Source organism: Pongo abelii, chromosome 4 (assembly GCF_028885655.2).
Source record: "Pongo abelii isolate AG06213 chromosome 4, NHGRI_mPonAbe1-v2.0_pri, whole genome shotgun sequence".
In the NCBI taxonomy this organism is placed as follows: Eukaryota; Metazoa; Chordata; class Mammalia; order Primates; family Hominidae; genus Pongo; species Pongo abelii.
This window is the reverse complement of record NC_071989.2, coordinates 140,777,401-140,793,851: the sequence shown is the minus strand read 5'-3', so window position 1 is coordinate 140,793,851 and position 16,451 is coordinate 140,777,401. Positions and strand designations below refer to the sequence as shown.

Here is a 16,451-nt window from a genome sequence, read left to right as displayed (position 1 = left end):
TGGGTAGTTGGCAGGGACAGGAGGCAGGGTGAAGCTGGAGAAGCAGTGTAGGCAACCCTTGCATGACACTCGCAGCCACAAGAGGAGTTCGGGCCTTAACTCTGGAGAACTGGAGCACCACACAAGGGTCTTAGGCAGAGGAGTAATGCATTTAGATGTGTACTTTTAAAAGATTATCTATGTAGGCTGAGTAATGGCCCTGCCAAAGATGTCTAAGTGTGAATCCCTGGAGGCTGTGTGTATGTTTCCCTATATGGCAAAAGGGACACTGCAGATGTGATTGAGTTAAGGTCCTGAGAACTGGAGATTATCCAGGTGGGCCCAACGTAATCACAAGTGTCCTTATGAGAGGGAGGCAGGGGGAGATCTGACTTCAGATGAAGAGCCTCAGAACGATGTGGCACGAGAAAGACTTGGCTTCGAAGAGGAGGAAGGGGCCCTGAGCCAGGGAATGCAGTGGCCTCTAGAAGCTGGAAAAAGCAACAAAATGATTCTCCTCTAGAGCCTCCAGAAGGAACGCAGCCCTGCCAAAGCCTTAATTTCAGGACTTCTGAAATAGTAAATTTGTGTTGTTTTAAGGCACTGATTTTGTGGTAATTTGTTACAGCAGCAATAGGAGAATAGGACATGCTAGCTCCTGTGAAAAACCAGACTGGACGTAAGGGCAAGGGGAGGCAGGGACCAGCTAGAGGTCACTGCTGTGGTCCAGGCAAGAGGTGTGAGAGCTTGCACCACAGTGGTGGCCATGGGGATGGAGAGGAGTGGTGGAGTTGAAGGACCCCAGCAGGGGAAGAGCTAGCCAGTCAAAGGTCTCACTGCAATCTGGCAGATGTTACTGGAATGCCACAGCAGGCCTCTTTCAGGCTCAGGCCCTGGCTGGCTCACCCTGGCTAGAGCCCAGCACCTTTACAGAAGGAGGAAGCTCACACCAGGGCTGTAGACCACTCCCAGGCAGACGCACCATTTACTCACTTAACCTGCCAACCCCATTCCCACAAAAAAGTTCAAGAGTCTCCAGGAACAAGCCCTAAGAAAGAACACGTGGGGAATTTTTACTAGGCAAAAGGTAGCAATTATTTCTGCCAAGCATTAAGCCTTGCAGCGAACTTTTTTTTTTTTCCCCGTGAACAGAGATTTTGTAATTCTGGAAGAGAGGTGTCCAGATTTAAATATACATATCTCCAACACAGGTGATACAGAACCATGATTAAATCCAACATCTAAAAACTTCATGGTCAGTAGAAAATGCAGAAATTAAAGAAAGACTACACAAGAAACTAAGAGACTCAGCGTCTACTCTATTCTTGCTTAATAATCCAGACCTACTTAAAAAATGGGATCCTAATTTGGTCCTGTTTAATGGAGCTGTCAAGAAGAAAAAGCAATAAAAATTATTTGAGAGAATTTTAGAAACATTCTCCCATTCTACTCCAAAAATATAAATATGCATACTCCAAAACCAAGTACTTTGGACTGTACTGAGAGATGACAATGACGTCTTAACCGTACTATTTCCCCATGATGTTGCAGCAGGCCACAGGGACCTAACTGAACTGTAAGAACATGAAAGGACCCAGGAATGCCTGCAGATGACAAAATACCAGGTAGTCCTGTCAGTGTAGGAGCATGTTAATTTAAAAATAGATATATTTTTCTGGTGACAAAAGTGATATATGTCTATTATTGGAAAACACAAACAACTCCTATTGTCCAATGATCCAGAGATAACCCATTTGGAAATATTTTCTTCCAGTCTTTTTTCCCCATTGATTTCGGCACAGGCACGCACGCACGCACACACACACACACACACACACACACACACTCACTCATACTTCATTTTTAACAAAATTACAATACTGTATATACTTTTATAACCAGTTTTATGTAACAGTATATAATCCTCCATGTATTAAATATAGTTTTTCATAATGCTAGTATTCCATCATACGAAAGTACGAAAATCATTTAACCAATCCCTAATTGCTGAACAACTGAGTAGTTTCTAACTTTATGGTAACATAAGTCATTGGGAGGAACCTCCTCATCTACAGGAATATCCCTAGATATAAATCTATGTCTATAGCTCTGATTATTTCCTTAGGGTCCTATTTCCTACATCCATGCATTGCCATTACTATTTTGCTATAATTAATTACCATCTGTAATGTACTTAACATTTCTCTTTAAATCAACTCATTTCTGTCCTTAAACAAATGTATTTTAAAAGCAAACCTGACTGGGTGTGGTGGCTCACACCTGTAATCCTAGCACTTTGGGAGACCAAGGCAGGCGTATTGGCTGAGCTCAGGAGTTCAAGACCAGCCTGGGCAACATGGCAAAACCCCATCTGTACTAAAAATACAAAAAATCAGCCGGGTGTGGTGGTGCATGCCTGTAGTCCCAGCTACTCAGGAGGCTGAGGCATGAGAATTGCTTGAACCTATAAAGCAGAAGTTGCAGTGAGCCAAGATCGTGCCACTGCACTCTAGCCTCAACAACAGGACAAGACTCTGTCTCAAAAAAAAAAAGCAAACCTTATTTAAGTGGAAAACCAACATCATATGCCATAAATGAAGGCAATCATAATATGTTTTATTGGAATAAAAAAACACTGGTTAAAATATAGTCAAAATACTGCTACCCCTTTGCTCATTCTTTTATATAAAATGGGAGATTAGAGAGGCTTAGAGAGGTGTTAAAGGTATGCTAGCACCAAGCTAAAGTTTTTCTCCTTCCCTTGATCAGAAGACTGAAAAGGAATTGAGCGTGGGAATAACTTTCTCACTGTGAGTCACTGTTAGACAATGTGGCAAATGTGTCCCAACTAGAATTACCCTGAGCCACCTGAAATAACCTCATATGAAAACATGCCTTAGGACATATTCTTGGAAGTAGAACTGGGATAAAAGGTATGGACACTTTAAGCAGCTTCTGATAACCAGAGCCCAAACACCATCCAAGTTAGTTTTACCACAGTTTTACTAAGAGAGTGTCCATTTTACTTCACGTTCACAAATATTAAGTACTATAAACAAAATATTAAAATAGTTAAAACGTTTCAGCTTTCTGGTGTAAAATATCCAGCAGCTGAATCTTCAAAGGCTATTTTCGTGCTCCTCTAGCTAGTCCCTGACCCTAGGGCAGGGCTATTTTATGAACCTTTAGTTAGTGGTAAGCTTACAACAAACTGATACTGCACTTGGTTTCACCAAGCTGAAGTAAACTCTGCAAAAGATGAGGAAGTGACTTTAGCATTTGCAAATATTTCAGAATGCCTTTGTGCCAGCAAAGGTCAAACAAGGATCAGAATTGCATGGATTCCAAAGTATACTTTTGGGAAATAAGAGACCCAGAGAAGCATTACTCAAGATACGATTCACTATGAATTTTCAGCAATTCAATGAAAAGTTTAAAAGAAATACATGTTTAAACTTTCCTATCCTGGTATAATATGCAATTGCACAAATAGGTTAGATTGTAGATTAATGCAATTGTTAATATTTCTAACATAGAAAAAGGAAATTGTATTTTGAAGCGAGAAGAATTAATAACAATTGGAATTGTTCAGGTTATTTTAATAATTCCCAGGCAGATACCTATGTGTATATGTGCCTGTGGGGAAAAGGTGAGGAAAAAGAGACGTGAAAAAACATCCTTATGTAATCCCAGCACTTTGGGAGGCTGAGGTGGGTGGATCACTAGGTCAAGAGATTGAGACCATCCTGATCAACATGGTGAAACTCCATCTCTGCTAAAAATACAAAAATTAGCTGGGCGTGGTGGCGCACACCTGTAGTCCCAGCTACTTGGGAGGCTGAGACAGGTGAAGTGCTTGAACCTGGGAGGTGGAGGTTGCAGAGAGCCGAGACTGTACCACCGCACTCCAGCCTGGGTGACAGAGTGAGACTTTGTCTCAAAAACAAAAACAAAAACAAAAAATAAAAAAAAAAGATTTATTATGTTTGGAAGGAGGTTATAGGTTCTGATTAATTTTTGCCAGAGACGAAAATACAAGTTTATCTAAGCTTAAGAACTAAATGATGGCCTATTGTAAGATATAGAACTTCCAACTCACTGAATAAAAAGAAGGAAAGAAGAAACAGGGGACAAATACACTTTGATGAATCCATAGAGTCACAAGGAAAAAAAACCACACATGATAAATACATGGCAAAACAAGGTGGCAAAAATAAGACTACATTTATCAGTGATCAAAATAAATATGAATGAATTAAATTCCATTATTAAAAGACCAAGACTTTCACCCTAAATGCCCACAAATGGAAAATGGATAAATTATGGTACATATTCCATTTTAATGGATGTGTATGTGTGTGTATGTATGTGTATGTGTGTGTATACACCACAGAAAGAGGCCCATGAGTTTCAGTTTAGAAAGTTGTAGAAAAATATTTGTATAAGCATAGGAAAGGGTCCAGAAAAACACACCAATATGATATCTGTGGTTGCCTATAAAGAGCGGTTTACCTATGAGTTTCAGTTTAGAAAGTTGTAGAAAAATATTTGTATAAGCATAGGAAAGGGTCCAGAAAAACACACCAATATGATATCTGTGGTTGCCTATAGAGGCTGAAGTGGACTTTCTTGTCTGACTTTACAAATGTCTATACTGTTTGAATCTATTACAAAAGCATATGACCAAAGAAACATGAAAAAATGGAATAATAAACATAAGGGCAGAATCAGTGAAATAGAGGACATAGAGGACCAAAAAAAAGGTGGTTAACAAAACCCGAAGTATTTATTTGAAAGTAGACAAACCTCTAGTGAGACTGATCAAGAATAACTGACAGAAGATTTTTTAAAAATGAGATTACAGAAAAAGGAAGAAATGACAAATAAAACAGACATTTAAAAACTTATAAAGGAATAATATAAACACATGATAATACATTTGAAAATACAGATGAAATGAATACATTTCTAGAAAATAAAAATTGCCAAATTTGGCACAAAAATGTGAATAACCACTTAAGAGACTCAGATAATTTTGAAACCTCTTCCCCGTAGAGTTTCAGACCCAGAAGATTTTACAAGTGCCTTCTACTAACTTCCAAAGAGCAGAAAATCTCTATCTTAATGGAGTTGCTTTAGAAAATAGAAAAAAAGAGAAAACATTGCCCAACTTAAGGTTACTTAATTTTGAAATGTTGAATATGGACTGTACAAATAAAGAAAAATACAGAATAGTTTCACTTATAAACATGGATGTTAAACTCCTAAATAAAATATTATCTAATCAAATGCAAAAGTGTATTACAAATACCTCATGATAAAGTAATTCACTACATTAGTCGATTGTGGAAGAGGTTACTAGTGCTCACCAGTCTCTCTTTCTCTTCCTCCTGGGAACACCACCAGGCTACATTTCCCAGCCACCTTATAATTAGGTGAGACCCATGAGACTAGTCCATGACAATGGAATATGAATGGAAGTGCATCTAATTTTCTGGCTCATGAAAACAGCAGCATTTTCTTTATTTTCTTTTTTTTCTTTCTTTTTTTTTAGATGGAGTTTAGCTCTTGCCGCACAGGCTGGAGTGCAGTGGCACGATCTTGGCTCACTGCAACCTCCGCCTCCCAGGTTCAAGCAATTCTCCTGCCTCAGCCTCCCAAGTAGCTGGGATTACAGACATGTGCCACAATGCCCGGCTAATTTTGTATTTTTAGTAGAGACGGGGTTTCTCCATGTTGGTCAGGCTGGTCTCAAACTCCCGACCTCAGGTAATCAGCCCGCCTTGGCCTCCTGAAGTGCTGGGATTACAGGCGTGAGCCACCGTGCCCAGCAACAGCAGCATTTTCTAAAAGCAATCAGTACTCAACACCATCCTGCTGGGGTAGGGCAGCGGGGGACCCCATGTTTTGAAACTTAGGAACTTAGACCATCTTTGGTCAAATTCAGATGGTTTTTTCAAAGTTGAGATCATTCAAGTTTTGTTTCAGTAATGGGCCTTATGATCAGATCTGTGTGATTAGGCTGAATTCATTATTATTGAGACAAAAATTGAGTTAAAGGGGATTCTTGGTATTGGCCTGCAAAACCTGTCATAACTTAAATGTAAGTTAAGTGCCTGATGATTTAGTCACTTTACTCTCAGCTCTTAGCTTTCACTCACCTGTCCTTGTTCTACACAACCTGCCTCATGGGTAACTTGAATACATATTTTCTCTCCTCAGGGGACGGGAACGCCCTAAGGGCAAGGGCTGTTTCCACAGCCCTGGGGTGGAACCCCCTTCCTGCATACCAAGAATGAGTTGGCTATATTGACGAAGGGCAAAGACAAGGTGGCACGCATCTTTCATGCTTCTGCTGGCAGATGCAGTGGACTGAAACTTTCCTGGTCTGGGAAGGACTCCGTCTGTGAGTGCACCTATCCCTGACCATCTATGCTAGCCCCGGGATGGGGGCCCCAGCAGAGTGAGGCCCTGACTTCACATGGACAGGGCCAGGGCAAGGGGGCCACATCCTGGCCTAGTTGCTCTCCAGGCCCGTGATCAAGGGAGATGAGCTGCCAGCTTGCTCGGTCAGGGAACACTTGGAAGGCACGCCAAGTGCCCCCAGGTGCACCAGATCTAGGAAACTTACGCAAACTACATGAGGTATGGGGTGGGGCCCAGTGGGAAAAATGAGTCTGACAGGTCAGAGGGAGTAGATTATGAGCTCAGGTTAGGCATTCTGCTCGGCATTTTACGTACACCCTCCCACTTTTGATTTTTACCAACACCCAGGGAGGTCGGTGCTCTACAAAAGGGAAAGGCATGCTCAGGTGGCCGGACTTGCCACGGTCCCAGCTCGACCTCGGGCTGCTAGCTCCTTGGCACGCTTGTCTGAGGCCTCCGAGGTCTTTCAGCCCGGCCTGGAGGCTCAAAGCCACGAAACCCAAGGGTGCCGCGTCTCAGACCCTCCCCGCCCCCACGGCAGAACCCCCGACCCTGCCCGGGTCAAACGCCTGGCGTCCGGCCCGCCGGGTCCGCAAGGAGGAGCCCGCGAGGCGGCTGCGAAGGGGCTGCGCTTACCTCGCCCGGCGCGGGCCGCGGCCCCAGGGCCCGCGCTCCAGGCTGGCCGCCGCTGCATTCTGCGCCCCTCGCCTGAAACGGCAGCTGCGCCAGTCCTGGCCACGACTGCTTTCATTTTCCTCAACGACATCGGCAGGAAAGCGAAAGCGAAAACCTCCGGGAGGCGGGACCGGGGCCGAGCGCGCAGCGAACGCGGGGCGCGCGGCGGGCGCGGGCCGGCAGCCAGAGGCGGGGGCCCTGGGCTCGGGTCTGCGTGTGGCCTGGCCCGGTGTGGAGCTGCGCCCGCCGAGTGCTCGAGAGCGAGTCCGCCACGCACACCTGCCTCGGCGGGACCTGGGCCCGGGCTGGGCGGGAGGCTGGGCAGGCCCGCCGCAAGTGGAAAGGCGCCCCCGGCGCCTCGGCCGACCGGGACAGGTTCCTCTATCTGCCCTTCATTCAGCGTTTACTTGGGCCTGTGGCTGGCAGCCGGCCCGGGACCTGACCGCTGGCGGCGCCTCGGGCTCTGGCCTGAGGAGGCAGATGCCAGCCTGAGCAGCTGGGACCAAGCCTCTGAGGAGTCCCCGTTGGAGGGGACTTGACCATGAGGTACCAGGCATCTCATCTGGGGTCAGCGGAGAACCCAAAAGTCAATGACGTCGGTGGAAATGGGGGTCCCTTCATCCGATAAGAGAAACTGGAACAGCAAGCCTATGGTTTGGACTCCCTGGTCTAAGCGGTGCCCATCAATATCTAAACATTTAGAGAGTCCAAGTTTCAGTGTCTGGCCGTCTCTTATTGTCAGTGATTTGGGGCAAAATATTCAAGTAGTTAGACTTAGTTACTTCCCCTGTGGGATGGGAATAATAATCATACCTACTGCCAGAATTTTAGGAATGAACAATAGAAGGAAGAAAATACTTAAAATTTTCTGTCAGCCTCTAAGTGGGTTCCTTGAGGGCAGCAACCAGGTCATTATTTACCTGGATGCTTGATAGACATTCTCTAATGGCCGGTCCATCAACTTGGAGCTATCTCCATGATAACAGGTTAGTTGTCAAAGTTTGGACAATATTATCTGGAGTTTAAAGACTGAGGAAGCCCTGCAATTTTTTTTTTTGGAAGGTGTCTCAAACTCAGCCTGACAATTAGCCCCTACAATTATGCCACAGAACCAGGTTTTTGTTAGAGCGGAGCATGGCCACAACGTTTGATGGACATTCCTACAGCGGTGTTCAGCGCTGGCCACTGAGGTCTGAAAATACTTTTGCAAGCATTTTTATTCACTTTCTTTTAGAAAACATTGGTAAGACACCATATTCCCAACACAATTTGCCTTGTCTGTACGTTTGTTGCAGAGCAAACATAAAAGTTTTTGCATTGAGCAAACATACAGCCGTCTGTTATAACTGGAACAAGAAACCAAAATGAGCTATTAAATCTGCCCAGAGTCACTTTGGTTTACCTGTTTGTAATTTGGGCACATTCCCTGCAAGATGGAGGCCCTGGTCTGTGACTGATGTAGGGGCTTCTATGTGTCCTTGCAATAGTTCCCTCAAGAGCAGGTGGCAAAGTGGGGCAGGCCAAATGATGACCTTAGAAAAACAACAGCCTGCTTCTCTGTCCCGAAGATGCTACTTTTAGTCTGTAGTATGAAGGAAAAAGAAAAACAAAACAAAAAAGGCAAGCCTTGGAGCCTCTTCCTCCTTATAGGACAATTCTTTACGCCAAGATAGCAGAGTTAAATCTGCTTCTGCATAAAAACTATGTTTGGGAAGATGAAGATCAGGAAAAGACAGGAAGAGATGTAAGCAGATAAGCCAAATCCTGGTTACCTTTTATAGACATCACACATGTGAACAGAGAGCATCAGGAGGTGAAGGCCGGCCTGAAGTCTTTCATCTTGGCAACCTCCCAAGGTCCAGGTTTGGTCCTTGACTTTGTGGGACCAAAAATCTCATCTGACTTCCAGTGTTCCAGAGTCGATTAGCACTGTTGCATAAAGTCAGAATGACAACTTACTGATTTCATTCACTATTTGCTAGAGAAGTGCTATGCTAAATGCATTACATGCATTACCTCATTTACTTCTCCCTACTATCATGTGGTATATTATAATCTATTTATTTTTCATTTGGGAGAAAAAAAGATGAAGGAAATCCCAAGGTCACATAGTTACTATGTATGTTAGTGGCAGGGTTTGAATCAAGGCCATCTGACCCCAAAACCTGCAGCTTATCCATTCCTGTTAGAAGCAAGACTGTCAGGAACACTGGACTTGAGGCCACCTGATGAGTACATTCTCTTCTTGTAGCCATGCAGTTTGGAGCCCAGGAGTCAGAAGGTGGCTTAGTGAGCCTAAAATCAGAATCAGAAGAGTGAATTGTCTGACTTAAATGTTTGATGATATCAGGGTTGGGCAATGTGGGATGTCTCTTTCCACAACACAGGTCAAAACCTATAGGAAGTACTGTTCACTCATCCCTGCTGGCCTGGCCAGCCCTTCTGCCTAGATGGGGCCTGGTGGACGCCATCTGTTTGTGTCGATGAGGCTCTCTTTATTATGGTACCCAGGCTGCCTCTCCTCAGATGGATACATTTTTAGATAGAGCAAGGCGTTACTGAGTAACATTACTCAGTAAGGTCTTGCAGCCCTTATTTTTCCTTATGGAGACATTTTGTATCTTTGCTCTGATTGGCTTGATTTATAATTTAACTTCTGAAGGACAGCTTTCTATCCCACCTTTTAGAGACAGCTCTGTTTTCCTTACTGCCCTTCCTGATCTAACCCTGGAACAAAAGTTTGTGCAGTAGCAAGTTCTGCAACAAGCACTTTATCCAGGCCTGTACTGATAAGTCAATGAAGACACAAAAGAAGCAAAAGTCCAAGTCCAAGGCCAGTCCCAAAAGACTTTACTACAGAATCGGGCAATGGAGGGTTGGGGGGCGGGGCACAGCTGACGATCACGCAACACAGCTGAAGAATAATATAAATGGAATGAAAGCATGATGCAAGCAGCATCTAACTTAGGAGTCACTGGTTAGGAAAAAAAAGTACCTGATGTGTGATTCAGATAAAAATGAAAAAAATAACCCTTTTAGATATTTCATTCAACAAGTATTCTGTGGCAACTACAAAATGCAGCCACCTTGCTAATGCTGGGGATTCAGTGATGAGCAAAAATAAATGTGGTCTCTGCCCTCGGGAAACACACTTGAGTGAGGTAATAAAACAATCAAATAATTAGTCAAATATAGAATGCCATCCTAAATGCTACAAGATGCATTTGACGCTATAAGAGGGAGTGCCAGAGGCGAAACTCCTCTAACAGGCCACCTGTACTCTGGGGCTTCCTGTCAGCCTGGCCAGCACTTTCTCAGAATGGCTCTGCAGTCTGAGGCTCTTCCTCTCTACTCCTCCCTCCTTCCCTCTTCTCTTTCACAGGGGTCAGACCTGCATTATGGTGTGGGGCTGTCTCTACTTACTCTTGCTTCTGCTCCTCTTTATTCTTCATAGGCATTTTCCCCAATAAACTCTTCCAGGTTTAATTCCATCTTGGTGTCTGCTCTAGGAGGACCCAAGCTGACACAATGATGCCCTTCATTGACTTGGAGAACCTTGGAAGAGGCCCAAGTTTTGGAGGGCTCCAATTCTGCACATGTTGGCTTAGGTGACAGGTGGGCAAGGAAGCTCCATATCTGCTTTCCCACTCAGAAGATAATGCTTGTGCTTTGGTACTAAGCTATCAACCATGTCCTCTGTGGGAGCTAGGGTCTGGTCTTGTTTTTAAAAAGCTTGTTCCATGGATAATCAGCAATTCTCAGTTTAGATCTCAATACTAGAACTATTTCCCTCTAGAAAAGCACTACCTACCAATAGCAAAAAACATCCCTTAACTTCCTTCAGGAGGAGTTAAAAGTCAAAAAATCGAAAGGAGATGAGCAATTGTTCCTGAACGGCCAAAGGGAAATAATTTTGATGTAGGGGGCCCTTAGTTTTCTGGGAAAAGGAAGTCTTTTTTTTTGTTTGTTTTTGAGATGGAGTTTTGCTCTTGTTCCCCAGGCTGGAATGTGACGATGTGGTCTTGGCTCACTGCAATCTCTGCCTCCCAGGTTCAAGTGATTCTCCTACCTCAGCCTCCCAAGTAGCTGGGATTACAGGCACCCACCACCACACCTGGCTAATTTTTGTATTTTCAATAGAGACGGGCTTTCATCATGTTGGCCAGGCTGGTCGTGAACTCCAGACCTCAGGTGATCCACCCACCTCGGCCTCCCAAAGTGCTGGGATTACAAGTGTGAGTCACTGCACCCGGCCTGGAAGTCATCTTTTATAAGTGTTCCTTAAGGAAAGAACTTACATGTTTGGCAGCACAGATGGAAATCTGTCATTGTTGGTAGAAAGAAGCTAGCACTCCAAAAGGCACTTTTGCTCTGAGCTTAGCCTCCCTGAGCAAGGTGCCCTTGGAGAGCTGGGTGTCAAAGGATGACCCGGTCACTGAGGTTCAGTCACCAGCAGCCTGTTCTGAGTGAATCATCTGTTTGAAGGCAGAGCTCTTCAGGTCCACCGCTGGTTCTTCCCACGGAAGGAGGCTTGAACACAAATCATGAGTACTACATGAATATTTGAACATGGCACTCAGTGATAGTCAAGTATAGCATTTCCCTCACCAACTGCACACCCCAGGCAGCCCATATCCATCTCATGGTGGTGTGGAGGCTGACAGTAGGCGAGTTTACATGCTTTGTTCCCAAGCTGTCAGGAAGCCCAGATGCTATTAGTCTGCTTGGTCTAAAAAGAGAAAGAAGTAGGTGTGGGCTTCATGAAGGATGTTTTCCTGAGGGCTGTGTCTCTCATTCAAGGATGAATGAGTAGAAGTATTTGTTAAGTTTTTTTAAAAAAAAACTACCAAATGTGCAGTGAGTGTACTACTTAAGCACCTTAGGGATAAGCCTGTCTTTTCCCCCAAAGGTAGTTACAATTTCCCTCATGGAACCAAGCATAATATGATAAGGACTAATTATTTGTAGAGTCAATAATTACATTATAATTTACATGCATGATCTAATTTAATCTTTATAGAAACGTGATATAGGTAAGGAATTTTACAGTTGAGGAAACAGTCTCAGGAAAGTTAAGTGACTTCCCCAAAGTTATAGAGCTAGTAAGTGAAGACATCTACTTTTGGACCACATACTTTATCTGCTCTGGGTCTGAGCACTTAACCAAAGCCATAGTGCCTCCAAGAAAGACGATGTCATGGGGTAAACCTTGAACATGAATAGAATTGGGATAATCAGAGATGAAGGAGGACAACGTATGGATGGAGGCAGGAGTGTCAAGGAGAAATAGAAAGCTAAAAGTGTGTCATATCAGGAGTTGAAATGCATTAAAAATATGTGAAGTTTAGACCCTTTTATCGTAGTATAATGACCTTCTTTGTCTTGTTAAAATCGATTTGTCTGATATTAATACAGCCATTCAAACTCTCTTTTGTTATTTGTATGGAAGATCTTTCCCACCTTTTAATTTTCAACCTATTTGTGTCTTTGAATCTAAATTGAAACTGTTGTAGACATCATAATAGTTGTATCATGATTTTAAAATCTATTTGGCGAATCTCTGCCTTTTAATTGAAGAGTTACATTTAATATAATTACTGAAAAGGGCTTACTCCTGCCATTTTGCTATTTGTTTTCTATGTCTTTTATCTTTTTTGCTCCTCAATTCCTTCATTACTGCTTTCTTTTGTGTTAAATCCATATTTTCTAGGATAATTCTAAATCTGTATCTTTTTAAAGTATATATTATTTATTTATTTTCTTAATAATTGCCCTAGAGATTACAGTTCATATATTAATTTGTAACAACCTAGTTTAGATTAATACCAAGTTAATTTCAATAATATACAAACACTTTGTTCTTATTCAGCTCTACTCCCTTTATATTGTATTTCCACAAATTACATCTTTATACATTGTATGCCCATCAACCTAAATTTTTAAGTATTGGTTTATGCAGTTGTCTTTTAAAATTATATAGGAAAAAAGAGAGGTTAGAAAAAAATTAATACCGCCCTTTATATTTACTTAGGTAGCTACCTCTCCCCATGTTCATTATTCCTTCATGCAGATTCAAGTATTCAAGTTACTGGCTAGTGTCCTTTCATTTTGGCCTGAAAGACTCCCTTTAGCATTTTTTTTTTTTTTTTTTTTTTTGAGATGGAGTCTCCTTGTTCTGTTGTCCAGGCTGGAGTGCAGTGGCACAATCTCAGCTCACTGCAACCTCTGCCTCCCAAGTTCCAGCGATTCTCGTGCCTCAGCCTCCCAAGTAGCTGGGATTACAGACATGTGCCACCAGCCTGACTAATTTTTGTATTTTTGGTAGAGGCAGAGTTTCACCATATTGACCAGGCTGGTCTCGAACTCCTAACCTCAGATGATCTGCCTGCCTTGGCCTCCCAAAGTGCTGGGATTATGGGCGTGAGCCACTGCACCCAGCCCTTTAGCATTTTTTTAAAATACTTTAAGTTCTAGGGTACATGTATACATTCTGCAGGTTTGTTACATAGGTATACATGTGCCATGTTGGTTTGCTGCACCCATCAACTTGTCGTTTACATTAGGTATTTCTCCAAATGCTACCCCTCCCTCAGCCCCCCGCTCCCTGACAGGCCCTGGTGGGGTAATGTTCCCTGCCGTGTATCCATGTGTTCTCATTGTTCAATTCCCACCTACGAGTGAGACCATGTGGTGTTTGGTTTTCTGTCCTTGTGATAGTTTGCTGAGAATGATGGTTTCCAGCTTCATCCATGTCCCTGCAAAGGACATGAACTCATCCTTTTTTATGGCTGCATAGTATTCCATGGTGTATATGTGCCACATTTTCTTAATCCAGTCTATCATTGATGAACAACTGGGTTGGTTCCAAGTCTTTGCTATTGTGAATAGTGCCACAATAAACATACGTGTGCATGTGTCTTTATAGTAGCATGATTTATAATCCTTTGGGTATATACCCAGTAATAGGATCGCTGGGTCAAATGGTATTTCTAGTTCTAGATCCTTGAGGAATTGCCACACTGTCTTCCACAATGGTTGAACTAATTTATACTCCCACCAACAGTGTAAAAGCATTCCTATTTCTCCACATCCTCTGCAGCATCTGTTGTTGCCTGACTTTTTAATAATCGCCATTCTAACTGGCATGAGATGATATCTCATTGTAATTTTGATTTGCATTTCTCTGATGACCAGTGATGATGAGCATTTTTTCATGTGTCTGTTGGTTGCATAAATGTCTTCTTTTGAGAAGTGTCTGTTCGTATACTTTGCCCCTGTTTGTTTTTTTCTTGTAAATTTGTTTAAGTTCTTCATAGATTTTAGATATTAGCCCTTTTTCAGATGGGTAGATTGCAAAAATTTCCTCCCGTTCTGTAGGTTGCCTGTTCACTCTGATGGTGGTTTCTTTTGCTGTGCAGAAGCTCTTTAGTTTAATTAGATCCCATTTGTTATTTTTGGCTTTTGTTGCCATTGCTTTTGGTGTTTTATTCATGAAGTCCTTGCCCATGCCTATGTCCTGAATGGTATTGCCTAGGTTTTCTTCTAGGGTTTTTATGTTTTTTTTTTTGAGACAGTCTCACTCTGTCGCCCAGGCTAGAGTGCAGTGGTGCGATCTCAGCTCACTGCAACCTCCAACTTCTGGGTTCACACCACTCACCTGCCTCAGCCTCCCGAGTAGCTGGGACTACAGGCACCCACCACCACGCCCGGCTAATTTTTTATATTTTTAGTAGAGACAGGGTTTCACTGTATTAGCCAGGATGGTCTCGATCTCCTGACCTCGTGATCCACCTGCCTCAGCCTCCCAACGTGCTGGGGATTACAGGCGTGAGCCACTGCACCTGGTGGGTTTTCATGGTTTTAGGTCTCAACGTCTAAGTCTTTAATCCATCTTGAATTAATTTTTGTATAAGGTGTAAGGAAGGAATCCAGTTTCAGCTTTCTACATATGGCTAGCCAGTTTTCCCAGCACCATTTATTAAATAGGGATTCCTTTCCCCATTTCTTGTTATTTCTTGTTTTTGTCAGGTCTGTCAAAGATCAAATGGTTGTAGATGTGTGGTGTTATTTCTGAGGCCTCTGTTATGTTCCATTGGTCTATATATCTGTTTTGGTACCAGTACCATGCTGTTTTGGTTACTGTAGCCTTGTAGTATAGCTTGAAGTCAGAGAGCGTGATGCCTCCAGCTTTGTTCTTTTGGCTTAGGATTGTCTTGGCTATGCGGGCTCTTTTTTGGTTCCATATGAACTTTAAAGTAGTTTTTTCCAATTCTGTGAAGAAAGTCATTGGTAGCTTGATGGGGTTGGCATTGAATCTGTACATTACCTTGGGCAGTATGGCCATTTTCACGATATTGAGTCTTCCTATCCATGAGCACGGAATGTTCTTCCATTTGTTTGTGTCCTCTTTTATTTCACTGAGCTGGTTTGTAGTTCTCCTTGAAGAGGTCCTTCACATCCATTGTAAGTTGGATCCCTAGATATTTTGTTCTCTTTGTAGCAATTGTGAATGGGAGTTCACTCATGATTTGGCTCTCTGTTTATCTGTTATTGGTGTATAGGAATGCTTGTGAATTTTGCACATTGATTTTCTATCCTGAGACTTTGCTGAAGTTGTTTATCAACTTAAGGAGGTTTTGGGCTGAGATGATGGGGTTTTCTAAATATACAGTCATGTCATCTGCAGACAGGGACAATTTGACTTCCTCTTTTCCTAATTGAATACGCTTTATTTCTTCCCCTTGCCTGATTGCTCTGCCCAGAACTTCCAACACTATGTTGAATAGGAGTGGTGAGAGAGGGCATCCCTGTCTTGTGCTGGTTTTCAAAGGGAATGCTTCCAGTTTTTGCCCATTCATTATGATATTGGCTGCGGATTTGTCATAAATAGCTCTTATTATTTTGAGATACATTCGATCAATACCTAGTTTATTGAGAGTTTTTAGCATGAAGTGTTGTTGAATTTTGTCGAAGGCCTTTTCTGCATCTATTGAGATAATCATGTGTTTTTTGTCGTTGGTTCTGTTTATATGATGGATTACGTTTATCGATTTGTGTATGTTGAATCAGCCTTGCATCCCAGGGATGAAGCCAACTTGATCATGGTGGATAAGCTTTTTGATGTGCTGCTGGATTCAGTTTGCCAGTATTTTATTGAGGATTTTTGCATTGATGGTCATCAGGGATATTGGTCTAAAATTCTCTTTTTTTGTTGTGTCTCCACCAGGCTTTGGTATCAGGATGATGCTGGCCTCATAAAATGAGTTAGGGAGGATTCCCTCTTTTTCTATTGATTGGAATAGTTTCAGAAGAAATGGTACCAGCTCCTCTTTGTACCTCTGGTAGAATTTTGCTGTGAATCTGTCTGGTCC

At 42.8% G+C, this 16,451-nt stretch overlaps 1 protein-coding gene across 2 annotated transcripts in view; it reads right to left on the bottom strand.

Moving 5' to 3' along the window:
* The window catches only part of LOC100456824 (uncharacterized protein IRF1-AS1), a 65,410-nt gene extending 58,011 nt beyond the window's left edge, over window positions 1-7,399 (bottom strand). Inside the window, exon 1 of one of the 2 annotated variants that reach the window (XM_054555929.2) lies at window positions 7,042-7,399. The gene's annotated coding sequence lies outside the window, so the exon portion shown is untranslated. The remainder of the gene's footprint in view (window positions 1-7,041) is intronic. The other variant, XM_009241032.4, reaches the window with a different exon arrangement.
* Between the last annotated feature and the right edge of the window lie 9,052 nt (window positions 7,400-16,451).